The sequence below is a fragment of the Limulus polyphemus genome, unplaced genomic scaffold (genome assembly GCF_000517525.1).
Source record: "Limulus polyphemus unplaced genomic scaffold, Limulus_polyphemus-2.1.2 Scaffold1363, whole genome shotgun sequence".
NCBI lineage: Eukaryota > Metazoa > Arthropoda > Merostomata > Xiphosura > Limulidae > Limulus > Limulus polyphemus.
Genome location: NW_013666973.1, coordinates 34,574 through 48,822, shown reverse-complemented (window position 1 = coordinate 48,822; position 14,249 = coordinate 34,574).

Sequence of the window (14,249 nt, the reverse complement as noted above, 5' to 3'; positions counted from 1 at the left end):
TTGGTCAGCAAATGCCCTTCACTCGTCAATCGGAAAGGCGTTCTACTTCTCCACTACAATGCATATCCACATGTTGCACGTTTGACGCAACACATGATTATGGAGTTGGGTAGGGAAGTTCTCCTCCACCCACCGTATTCTCCAGATATGGCACCAGGTGTTAAAGAGGACATCAACATGTTTTTTTTGCTTCAAAGCAAAGCGATTTTTTTAATCAGGGCATTAACAACCTGATTGTAGATGGAAAAGCATCATCGATAAGAATGGAGACTATTTTATTTGATAAATGTTTTGTTTTGATATACTAGTTGTTCGGGTTTTTTCATCTAAAAAAAAGCGACATTAATTTCTTGACGACCTAATATAAGAGAATGTTCACTCCAGAGATTTTATGTCACATGGAAGTTAACTAAGCATGATTGCTGGTAATTTCATGCAAAACTTTAGCTAAAACATTTGGCGCTCCATAATTACATCTCAACGAAAATAATATTAATCATCACTCAATCCACAATTTTCACTATCACCTACCGGTAGTTTTAATCACTATTTACTAACAGATGTTTAGTTTAAATTTCGTGCTAACCTACACGAGGGGTATCTTCGCTAGCCGTCCCTAATTTAGCAGTGTAAGATTACCACCCACCGCCAACTCTTGGGCTACTCTTTTACCAACGAATAGTGGGATTGACCGTCACATTATAACGCCCTCACAGCTGAAAGGGTGAGCATGCTCGGTGAAGGGGATTCGAACTCGCGACCCGCAGATTGCGAATCGAGCGCCCTAACCATCAGAATATGCAGGGTCTAACAGACATTTTCATTGACTATATTCACAAAAAGAGATAATCCACCGATGCAATTTAAAGTGAAAATCGTGTCGGTAATTTTTATTAGGGAAATAAAACTACGAACGACTATACTTAAATAACATTTAACAATTTCCTGGTTACATGGTAGTAAAATTTACAAGTAGTTTATTAGGATGGTTGTTAGTCTTTTATGATGTTGTAACAGTTGGTAAAATGCTATATTTTAGCCTTCTGTAAAAAATAAAAAAAGCTTATATAATACCCCTGTTAGTGTGTTTTTACGCAAGTTTTCAAACTTTTTATGCGGTTGTACTGTATGGTCCTTGTGAATAGAATGTGAATAGTTTCAAAATTACACCAATTCTCGATAGGGTTACACACCACGATAACTATTTCATAGAGCTTATACTTATTTGGCCATGTTTTTATGTCATCATTCCTGTGGAAGTGCGGGTCATACCTAAGTGGAGAGGTGGCAAGAAATTTCGTAAAGTTAACAAACTGGATTTAATCTCTCCTTGAATATATAAATAGCTGCTGAAGTTGGTAACTTAGGAGAGTGGAATACTACAATTGTATTTTTGTACATCACACGAGGAGTGAAGTAATTAATTTCTCTGTGCTCCAGCTGCCAGATAGTCTGCAAACAAATTGGAACTACTAGTACCAGAAGAGAATATGACTTCCTATATTGTTTGCTATCAAAAATTATTGTGTGTCCCATACACGCTCGAATCTTTTGCTGTTCGTGTGTGAGTTACTATTTGTAAAAAATTCCTAATTCTCTTCTTTATTATAGATATTAATACTTTTCTGTTTGAAATCAGTGAATTTGTGTATAATTATTACTATAAAGTCTCGACAATGAAGATAACCTCATATATAATGAGAAAAGAACCTTCTATATAGTTATGAATAGAAAGAGAAAAGCATTAAGATTTATTATCAATATAAAACTTTTACAAATATTTTTCCTGTGGTATTAATGGCCTACCATCTTTTGTAATGAGCCTAATATGATGTATCATGTTAACATTACTATTTACAATGCAAGTCTTATTAAATACGAGTTTTTACGAATAGCACAACTTGTAGATGGGAAAATAGAATATTGGTTGCAAGAGATTCGTATATTAAAGTAATCAATCACTACTTACGCTCCAAGATATCGGATTTTATGACACTAACACGTATTTTACTATAAGTAAATTGTGTAAAATCCAGTATTGTATACTCAACCATAAAAGTCGTATGATTCAGATACAACAGTTGTGTAGAGGTTATAACCAACACTGGTGTATACATTTGTGCAGTCATTAAAACAGAAATTTTAAACACTTCAGTGAGCTTCTGCTATACATAAAATTTGCCAATACATATGGCACCATCTATCGATCAAATACAGAGTTAAAACTTTTTCAACAGATTATTATTATTAAAATAAAAAAAACTTTCACATTTCAGAAGTTGATAGTACGTGGATTTTTAATTCCTCATTATGATTAACATTACAAAAGATAACTACAGTTAGTTATTTTCAGTTAATGATACAACAAATAATCTAAAAATCACTTATTAGCAACATTTTAGTAAGTGACGCCAACTAATAATAAACACGTTTAAACTAAAACAGATTCCTACTGGTTCTCTAGGTGCTCTAATTAGAGCAATACTTTATAACTGCTGTAATTAGCAGCAACATTGTGCTCGTGATGAACATCACACTAATACACGCCTTCGTATCAGTTTTGTTGCATATATGTAAAAATAAACCAGCATGGCCACGTGCACAAACTGTAATTTATACTGTGCAAGAACAAACTACCCACTATTAATCTGTGTATCATTTACATAAAACACGTGTTTTAATTATGATCCACCTTCTATTGATGGATTTAAACCATGTCAAAAAGGCGGAAACATTTGTCCATAATTAATTGCCCAAATGGAAAAAGTACCACTGTTATCGTTCGCAGTTCCATATAAGCATATACAATGAATGCAGTATCCACCTGATGAAAGGCCACAATCTCAACTATCTTTTATGCAAATACCAATAGATTATTTTTATGAGCCTCTAAACATTTCTTTAAAGTGCCGATAGATGGCAATGAATCATGTCTCTTTACAGACAGGAGTAACAAACTGGTGGGGGTGTAGTGTGTCACACGAAGCCCGGGCTTGTTGTATTTATATTAAAAGAACGAGCGCAGGTATGAAAAAAATACTTGTCATTTGAGACGTTTCTTACATTCTTCTGGAAAGGTTACTGAACGTCATACACACAGATATATAAAAACGAGGGCGTGGGTGGGGGTTGAAAAAGACAAACCGTTCCTAATTATGAAATTCTTAAATAGGCTCGTGACGTTAACGGCTTGATTTCAATGTGTGTGTATTAACATTGTCAACATCATATTAAATGTTAGGACTTGTGTGTGTTAGGACTTTTGTCAACATCATATTAAATCGTAAGACCTTTTATAGAAAAAAGTACGCATATTGTGGCAATTGTTTTTATAAAAAAACTAGTGATCCTTATATAAGCCACAGAAGGCTTAAACTCTTATAAACAAAACGAGATGCATAGGTTTCTTTCACATGAATTTCCTATTCAGTTACTTAAATCTCCTGCAACATTTATAGATATTTGAATGATGCGTAGGAGAAATAATGATCAGTTATAAAATCAAATCTCATCTGACGCAGCTTCCATTCTAAGGATGCAAAAGCCACCACATTTTCAGGGACAACCTGTGGAATTATAATGAATAATGCATTTAAACTCCCATTTCCTCTTGCACCTTCGAATCCCCGTCCCACCAAACATGCTCACCCTTTCAGCCGTGAAGGCGTTATAATGTGACGGCCAATCCCACTATTCGTTGGTAAAAGATATGCCCAAGAGTTAGCGGTTGGTGGCGATGACTAGCTGCCTTCCCTCTAGTCTTACACTGCTAAATTAGGGACGGCTAGCGCAGATAGTCCTCGTGTAGCTTTGCGCAAAATTCGTAACAAACAAACCTCTTGCACCTTTTCTGTTCCCCTCAAACGGAAGCTCTTTTTATTTTTATTAAGGTATATACTAGAAGAAATTCTGATGCACTAAAAACAACACCAACAAAAAATAAATTCCAAACTTCGCATATAAAGAACGCAATCGATTAATTGCTTTAAAACATGAATAGCTAATTTCAATTTAGTGAGTAGTAATTTGATTCCAAAAATTTTAAAAGTATACGTCCAAAACACAGTTTCGAATGGGTATATGAAAATCTTCCAACGAGACATTATAACATAGAACACACTTACTACAAGCTGCGTTATTATGTGATTTATATGCAGTTCTTACTAGAGAAACAGTGAATAATAATTACAAGTTGATATTTATAAGTTCAGTTCTAGTTTGTCATATTTAATTTTGACCTTTGACCAACTGAGAGCAAAATGTTATTATCGTGAAATTAATTTGTTTCTGAATATTTGCTGAAAGCTACACATACGCGATCTTCATACAGTTGTCCACGTGAACTGACAAACCAGAGAGAACACAGCTAGTGTTCAACTGTATCTATTGTCAACAACTGGATTATTCTGGTCTTAGAAAATAATGTTACTCCATGGTTTCAGTGTCTTGTATTGTGTCAATGTGAGGACTCAAACACAATCGGTTTGGAAATATATTTATCAATAACTGTTTACTATAGGAAAAAAAACTAATAATTTGAGCAATTCTAACTTTTATGTCTAAAAGACAAATACTGTGAAATTATGAAAGGATTGTGCGCGGTGCATTAATTTGCGTCTCCAGACTGTGAATTCATAGATTCATGGTTTGCATTTGGTTGCTGAAAAAAGGTATAAGAGTGACAGTCAAATCTTACATTTCAGTTACTGACATTTAATGTAAAAAAAATAAATAAACTCAACATTTTTCTATTACCCGACAATAGAGGGCATAAATAGTTAGATTATAAATATAACTCTTGATCGTAACAATCTTTATCGATTCATGAGCAAAACTAACACAAGAAGCAAGTTGAGGTGTAGGCACACTTGTTGAAACAATCCAGGTTAATAGGTAGATAAAAGGAGGATTCATGCAGCCAAGAAATACTAGAAATAAGAAGCAGTCTTTTGTGCTCATTAGTAGAAAATAAAATGTAGAAGACGTAAATACTGCGCTAACTACTGTAGTTTTAAGTTACCGCTAATCAGAAAGCATCTGGCCAAGAACAGGCTTAACTCTTCCTGTGGTGTCTTAAAACGTGAAATTGATGAGATAATTTGACTAACACGAGTGTCTTTTTTCTTTTTTTTTGTACACAGATAACGCTCTCGGATGTCAATTCTGTTCGACGCTATAATGAAAAACTGGCGCCACCCATATGACTGGCAGTTCTATTTAAAGATAGCAAGGGCTGGAGATTTTAGAGGCAGATTGTAACATAGGATATGTTTTAACATTCCTTACGGGTATCTCGTTTCAGCCAAGTAAATTCTTTGAAAAACTGCTTCTGATACACGCAACACTACTTAACTTATACTGATACTGAAGTATTCTTATTGTTTTGTTTTTATAAACTCCAAGCACTTCAAGATACACATCTAAATATTTTGGTTCACTAAAGAAAGCACACACTAGCGGATCCGACGAGAACTTAAAAAGCCTTGTGTGTATATATATAAACATTTCAAACTTGAAGATATTTTGCCTATAGGGACCAAGGTGTAAATATTAATTATCCCATACACTACTGTTTGTTCTTTTTCATTAATGTCTTCTAAATCATAATACAGGCTCCCCAGTGTTCCACTTAAAATACGAAGTTTTTCAGTTTCCCTATTTTCTTAAAATACGAGTTTTTATATATACACACACACACACTACGTTTTGTTATTCGCCACAGATGAAATTATATATATAAATGAATGAATAGCTTCAATACTACCAATTACACTAATTATTAATAGGCGATTAAATCAGCACTATAAAGCAATAATGAACTTAATATAAAATAAGCATTGCCATTGTCGGTCTTAGTTGTCAAATGGATGTCATAACGGATAATGCCTATGGTAAAAGCACCGAAATGCGTTGGGGATATCCCAACTATCCGAAGATATCCAAACGCTGATGATAAAGTAGCCAGCCTTTATGTAAAATCAATTAAGGGTATGGAGCTGAGTGCTCACACCCACCACGTCTCAACTCCTACTGCCTTTCACTGTCAGTTGTGGGAAGGCAGTTAACATCATATTTCTTAAAGTAGAAATGAAACCACCCTAAAATTTCTACTATGTGAAACCTCCGCCCTTACGAAAAGATATTAAACGGAACAAAATGATCTCAAAGAGAACCACAAACCCTATCTTAATAGTTCTAACATACCCAACTTTCTCTTCAAGTGCAACACGGGAAGACCGAGACAAGCCTAGCCACTTGAAGTTAAGTTTATATACTGGATAAAATTTATACGATTAAAATTAGTTACTTGTAATTTATGTCTCCATAAGGTATTTTCAATAATTGGGAGTATATTTTTTAAATATTTTCATATTTATTATAGAAACGTGTAAAGAATATATTTAATTGGTAGTCTTTATATCCATTATTTTTCAGTATATTTATAACAATAAAACGTTACCCATAACAGAATTGTTATTTTTACAGACTATTAAAAACCTTTTTAACTGAGAAATAATAATACCTTTTTACATTATAGACGGAATAACACAATTGGGGGTGGGTCGACCAAGGATGGAAAAATAAATTCCCTTCTTTTATCAAAAATAGTCAACCTTACTCTGCCCTCTAGAAAATTAATAACTAAATCTAAATAAGTAGTATGAACATCATTACTATTGCGAGTTCTTCCTGATATATTAAGTTAGGTGTAAAATTGAAGTTATTTATGTAAATTAAATCATCCATGTAACAGAAGAAGCAGATGTATAAGTTAAGATTTAATACCTGTTTCAGAAACAAATACAGGTTAGCCATATTTGGAGAGAAATTCGCCCTCATTGGAATACCCACCGTTTGTTTATATACTTATTCGTTGAAAGTAATATAACTGTTTCTTTCTGTTTGCCCATCACGGGTATCGAAACCCGGATCCTTGCGTTGTAAGTCCGCAGACATGCCGCTGGGGGGCAATATAACTGTTAGAAATACAAAAGTAAAGTATATTTTTTACATTGAATTTTAGTAAATCTAAATTTTGGAATGTTTATGTATTTACAAAATTATCTTTCAAACCCATTCTAGTATGTAGTGTGGTGAAACCCTACGTAGAAACAGAGTTGGCTGTTTTTGAAGAATTTAAATTATTTAAACATTCCAAAACTGGAATGTTATTTTTAATAATAAAAAATAATTATTCGGATTATTTGATAACAGTATTTCATTTTCAAATAAGACATCTAGAATATTATTGAGTATAACAGATAGAGATTTAGTAACTGTATTTAAAAAAATTGGTAACGAACCTGAACTTAATGGGATCCTTATGCAGTTTCAGAATTGCATATAAAAATTGCAAGTTAGAACAAGAATAATCTGCATATATATATATATTCCATTTTTACTGGCTTTCTTTAAATTGGTAATAACAGTATTTTTCTTTAAAGTATTTTTGTCAATGTACTTGTAGTATTAATTTCATTAATTAGAATTTTTTGCAACCATCAATTAGGGTAATAATAAATTGTTATTGAACTTTTATTATTCTTAAAGACATTTAAAGAAATATCTATTCTATATCGAGATTAATTTAAAGTTCTTAATCGATTTTTTAAGGAATTAATAAAATATAATTTCCATTTAAAGAAGAAACAAGGAGGATAGAAAGAATTTACATATTTTAATAATATAATTATCAATATATTTCTCCGAATCTTTAAAGATTTCACATTTTTGGTCGATATAAAAGTGACCGAGTTAATTAATGAATTATCCAGTAAAATGTTAATTAGTGAGTTAGACTATGATACAGTTATTCAGTGAATTAGTCAACGTTTTTGTTATCGATTGATTAGCGAGGAAATTCTACAAGTAAATTTATAAGTAAGTTAGGCGTACATTAATTTTGAAGTGTATTGAAACGATGTTTGTGAAGTTATGCTTACTAGTGCACACAGCCTGTATAAAACATTATTGAAGAAATAAATCATTAAGTGGGCTGGACTTGACATTACTTTTATCAAATAATCCAAAAAAACACCCGCTCAAGGACAGAACACGTTACAACAGTGGTGTCAGAAGTAGGATATTTTGGTGAAAGTAAACTAGAGCTTTGACTGAACTTAAGATGGCAACAAGAACATGAAGTGAAATAAATTTATTGGAGATGATGAAACAGCGAAAACTGGGACAAATGAAAAAAATCAGACATTAAAAGAAAAAAGTAAGACAGAAAATTAAAGGAACAAGACAGTAAAATAGAAGATAAAGAAGAAAGTTATGAAAAATTAAAATAGATAGGTAAGAGAGGGTATAAAAGAAATACATGGAATATTTAAAGAAGAATTAAGAGCTAAAATAAATAATGACTGAAGACAAGATTGGCGAAGCTATTGGAGATGTACAGAGAGATCACAACAACAAGATTGAAAATATAAAGAAAGATTATAACAGCAATATCAATGAGGTACAAAAGAACTACAATGACAGAATAAAACATTTGAAAAATGAATTAGAAGTGGAAAGATCAAAACACCTACACCTTTTCCGCATATGCCCAATAATTCAGACCTAAAATATTATCTGCTATAAAACATGAATAGGAGAAACTATCTGGTTTACACCTGTTAACGCTATTGTTGTGCCATCTGTGACTACAGGACCTTCCAGGACTATTCCAATTATGTCACTACCAAATCCAGTTACAGAATTTAGCTGGTTAGTTCAACAACATCGCCCAATCGAGAAATCAATGGAATATGAAGAAAAGGTACCAGAGGAGGCATATGAGGGGCAGTTCAAAGTAATTTCCAGAATGAACAGGTGGTGGAATAGTGAAGAACAAGCTATTTAAAAGGACCATCTACAATAAGCTACCTTTCAGTTAAGAGCCATAACAAATATCAAGCATTGGTAACTGCTTTATCCAAGACATTCCGAGTGACACGCCAGAAGGTATCAAAAGCAGTATGGAGGAAAGAAGAGACCTTAGCCAAACCTCCGTAACATTTAGAAAGGCTTGCCAAATTTTCTTACCTAGATGCTGTACGTGAAATGATGGACTCTTTGGCACGTGAACAATTTATAGATGCCATAACAGACAACTATATGCTAATTAGGCTAAAGTAACGTAAGGGTATCTTTAAAAGAAGCTCTCCAGTTGGTGATAGAGTTTGAATCCTGTGAAGTTGCAGATAAACAACCAAAGTTATAAAATCATCAGAAAACAATCGTATTGAAACACTAATAATACTCCTGAGGATAATTTAGAAGAAATGAAAGGATTATTTAGACAACTAGTTACATAGTATGGAGGAAATAAACCACAAGGCATAAAATGTTTCAAGTGTAACTTGGAATGTCCTATTGCAGTCAAAAAAGAATAAAAACTTTTACCAAAAAGGGAACTAACATAGGTTTTGGAAACCTGGTCATTATGCCGAAAATGCGAGGAATCAGCAGTTGTTAATAAACCAGAGACAAATCCTAAAAATGAGTCTCAGAGCTCAACCAGGTATAAGGAATAACAGAGCTAATCAGATACAGAAAACGGGCATTAACTGGATTTAAGAGACGATATACAGCTACGAATACTCCAAATGAGATAAGAAGTTCATTATTTAAAGAAACCTTTAAAGAAACCATGCAGTATTTTGAGTGACAACAATTCGAAAGTTACAGTTGTTTGAATCGATTTGGTGAAAAATGTTGAGAAATTGTCCCCAGAGAGGAATAGAGAAGATGGATTGATGTAAACAACAAGTGGACATATAGTTTGAACAAGAAGAAAGTTGGTAGTTATATATCCTTACTGTATGAATATTCTCTACATCACATGTGATGTGGATAATTTAAATCGAGGAAGAAAGTATACTGGAAACAGACTTTATGTGGAGACATGAGTGTTAGGTTAGGCTAGCTTCAAAAAGTTTCATAATCTGTAACCAGGAAATCCCTGTGCACTACATGACAGTTACTACAACAGAGGTTGAACTTCCACCAAGAAGTGAAATACTCATATTAGGAGTTATTAGGAATACATTTACATCTAGTGACTGGGCCGTAGTAGAATAAAACACTCCAACACGTCTCGAGGGATTAATGATTAGAAAATTCTAGTGAATCTGAAGAACAAAGATGTCATCATTACCTAGTGACATGCTTCTTCAAGCAAATAAACATCTAAATTAAAATATCTTACAAAAGTACTTAAGGACGTCTGATTTCGTGGCTTAATAAAGCACCAATTTTTATTAGGAGCAAAAAATTGAGAAAACACCTTTTTACAGGCACCAAATTTAAACTTCAATTTAACCTTCAGGTTAACAGAACAGGATTAAGATATACAAACAATACATACAACCAGTAATCAAATATGCCATCCCAGCATGGGTAAACATCTCACCAACTCAAATCAAAAGAAAATTACAACCAATACAAAACTCGCCTAACTCTCCCCCATTATAAATAACAGACCACCCACGGTTATACTTTGAATATAAGTATCATTTGATTAATGAAAGTATTAATAAGGGTACTCATGTATAATATTCTTGTAATGGACTTCTCAAATGAATGTTTCGCAATATATGGAACTGTTTGTCATTGTTAGAAATACAAGACTGTTTATCTTGGATTTAATACGAGAGTATTGCTTAGTTTATATTGTGCGAACTTTAAGGTAAATTATTTTTAAAAGTAGGTTTGCTTAAGTAACTGTTGTCACGTTACTCGAACCTTCTGTATTTTTATCGTTATATATATATATATTAGTATGTATATAGGCGACCAAGTTAGCGCAAGTTAAAGCACGTTGGTGAAAGTGAAAAACGTGAAGTTAGACTACATGATTATCAGTTTAGCCATAACAGGCGATTTATAAAGTGAGAGTTTCACGCTTTGTATTGTACTAACAGAGGTAAGGAAGAAGAATTCGTTGTCAATTGGGTTCTAAAGTAATTGAACCAGCCTGTGTGGACTTTTGACATAAAACAATTATTCAAAGCTCTGGATATAACTGTGGTAACCCACGGGGTAATGTAAGTGAATTTATCACTTATTTTATTGTGATAACAGAGTAGAGGAGAATAATTTATCTTGTGAAATGGTGTTCTAAAGTAAATGAACCTGTCTGTGTGGACTTTGATGGAAGAGACAAAGATTTAAAGTTCTGGACGATACTGCAATAACCAATCGTGAAACGAATTTTTTTACATATGTTTGACTTGTTTTAAATACATTATTTTAAAACAAGTGGATATTGTGCTGTCTGTTTATTGTTAAAATTTATCGCCAACAAGTCACAGACATTGCCCTTATATAAAACCTGACATAAAATCCAGCAGGGATTATACAGTGGTAAACGACGGTAGACGAAGACGTGAACGACAGCAGAAGTAGGCCTATATACGTACAACTATAGTGGTGGAGAAAATCGTGTAGAGATTATAATCACGCTACATAACCATGTCTACTGATTTTGATAATGGATAGAGTGATGAGCAAACTACAGGGGCTTTTTAAACAACAAGACCTTGAGAGAAAAGAGCATAGGCAAAGAGAAACTGAAAGAAGAAAAGGAGAGAGAAAAGAGATTGAAAATAGAGAGAATAAGAGCACAAATTGAGATTGCCAAGCTCACCCAACAGAAAGAGGATGGACCCAAGAATAACAATTGGTTCAGGTTCCGGAGACCAAAGCTGTCCAAATTTGATGAACAGAAAGATGCCATGGATATTTTCCAGGAGAGATATGAAAGATCCACCCACAGTCAGAACTGGAACAAAAGTGGCTGGGCAGTCTCTCTCAACCCAATTCGCACTGGACATGGCCTACAAGTGCATGCAGGCATGATGTCAGAAGATGCAATGGACTATGACAAGCTAAAAGTGGTCTTGCTGAAACGATATGAACTTACTGAAGGTTTTCGTCGGAAGTTCAGAGAAGAAAAACCTGACACTGGAGAAACTGTTTGTGGCACGTCTATGGTGATACTTTACAAGGTGGACTGACTTGGCCATATGTGAAAATAGTTTTTAAGGACTGGCAGATCTACTAATATGCTCAACAGACATGACACTGCTCCTAAAGGAGAGAGCATGAAAAGGCGTGGACAAGATGATAAAGTTGGCAGAAGAGCACATGGAAACCGATGGAGGGAGTATAAATGGCAAGTCCAAGAATAAACAGTTAAAGTTGAAACCAGGGGTAGCTAACCAGAAACAGGTGACAAGAACTCAACAGATAAAAGCGAGAAGAGATGCTATGCTTGTTATAAAATAGAACACATTGCAATTGAGTGCAAGTCTGTCACCGCCAAGCAACAGCAGAAATTTCAATATAAAGCAGCTAGAGCTACCTATAAAGATGGTGCTGACAAGAAACAAGAAAAGAGTGACTGTCACAATGGATCCTGCTGCCAAAAGAAACATAATGAAGACAACTTGTCAGATTCACCACAAGAAGGAAGTGTTGTCACCATGATTAAGCAGTGTGCGACTGATGGTCAGTTGAAGTTAGCAAATGGATCAATATTGCCAGTGGTGATTGGAGCATGTGACAAACATCGAGAGGTGCCAACAAATCACAACATGACAGTAGGTGAAGGCTATATGGGGGACAAGAAAGTGAAGGCCCTAAGAGACAATCGGTGCAGTAGTGCAGCAGTGAGAACCAGGCTATTTAAAATTATGGATAACACTATGATAACCAATAGAGAAACGAATTTTTGTACACACGTTAGACTTGTATTGAATATATTATCTAAAAACAAGTGGATTGTGTGCTGTGTGTTTATTGTTGAAATTTATCGCCAACAAGTTAAACACCTACTGTAAAGAATACTGCCTTATATAAAATCCGACAGTCAGATGTAGGACTACACACACCAAGCTATATGTGGTACGCAAATGGACATGTCCTTGAGAGGGGTTGATATTTCCAACAGACTGTAAATGGTATACACAACCCTCACATGTAAATCGTCTATATTTAGCAGACACAAGAGGGAGGAAGATGTATTGGATAAAATCTGACCCTCCCAGACAACAGCACATGGTAATTATTGCAGTCGAAATGTCCGTGTATCATATTGGTGCCAATTAGTTATATTGACAAATTACATATATTGTGGGGCCGAGCATGCCTCCTCTGAAAAATTAAAATAGTGCATTTTCATGGCAAACATCGAAAGATGTCTTCAGACCTTGTAAACATGTTTTATTCACATGTGGACACAATTTAGGAATGTGTGATTGGAACGGTCACATTTCCCTCATTTGCCTACGCGTACTATGGTTTTGGTTTGTTTTGAATTTCGCGCAAAGCGACACGAGGGCTATCTACGCTAGCCGTCCCCAATTTAGCAGTGTAAGACTAGAGGGAAGGCAACTAGTCATCACCACCCACCGCAAATTCTTGGGCTACTCTTTTACCAACGAGCAGTGGGATTGACCGTCACATTATAACGCCTCCACTGTTGAAGGGGCGTGCATGTTTGGTGGGACGGAGATTCGAACCCGCGACTCGCAGATTGCGAGTCGAGCGCCCTAACCACCTGGCCATGCCAGGCCCGCATACTGTGTATTTTAACATGTTATAGGTTATATCGTAAAGTTACTTTCGACTCCCAAAGAAATGTGAACTTAGTCAAGAAGTCGTTTTCCGATCTGAAGATCAGATTCATAAAGTTTTAGAGATAAATGGAAAATAAATGTAAATCTTTCAAAGTTTTGTATTTTATTATTACTTCCATTTTTAAAAGTACAAAAAAAACATACTATCCAGTACATAACCTAACATTTACCAAATTCCCATGACATAACCTACACTGCAGCACGTAAATAGTGTTTAAACCGAGTTACGCAAAACTGATTTTTCTAAATATTTTGGTATTATTGCAAGCTTTACGATCTGCTGCCTCCTACAGCTATGTAATAGTAGTGTAATACACGAGTTACAGGTGCCTAAAATATTTAATCTCGTCAAAGGCTCCAGTAATAAAAATAACGGAAGCAAGTTTCAGTTGTACTTAATTTTGAAATATCTCCACATCACGACACTAAAATCAAATGTTTAAAGCAATGTAATTTCTCTCCCATAATGAGAGGACAGACGTTTTAATACCGGCTCTATTGGCTGCGTCAGGTTCTTCGTGTTGCTGGCATACATGTACAGTGGTTTAACATTTTGATTAAACTTCGTGGAAAAGTATTCTTTAACGAGTTCTCCACGTGAGTTGATTTTTATTGAAC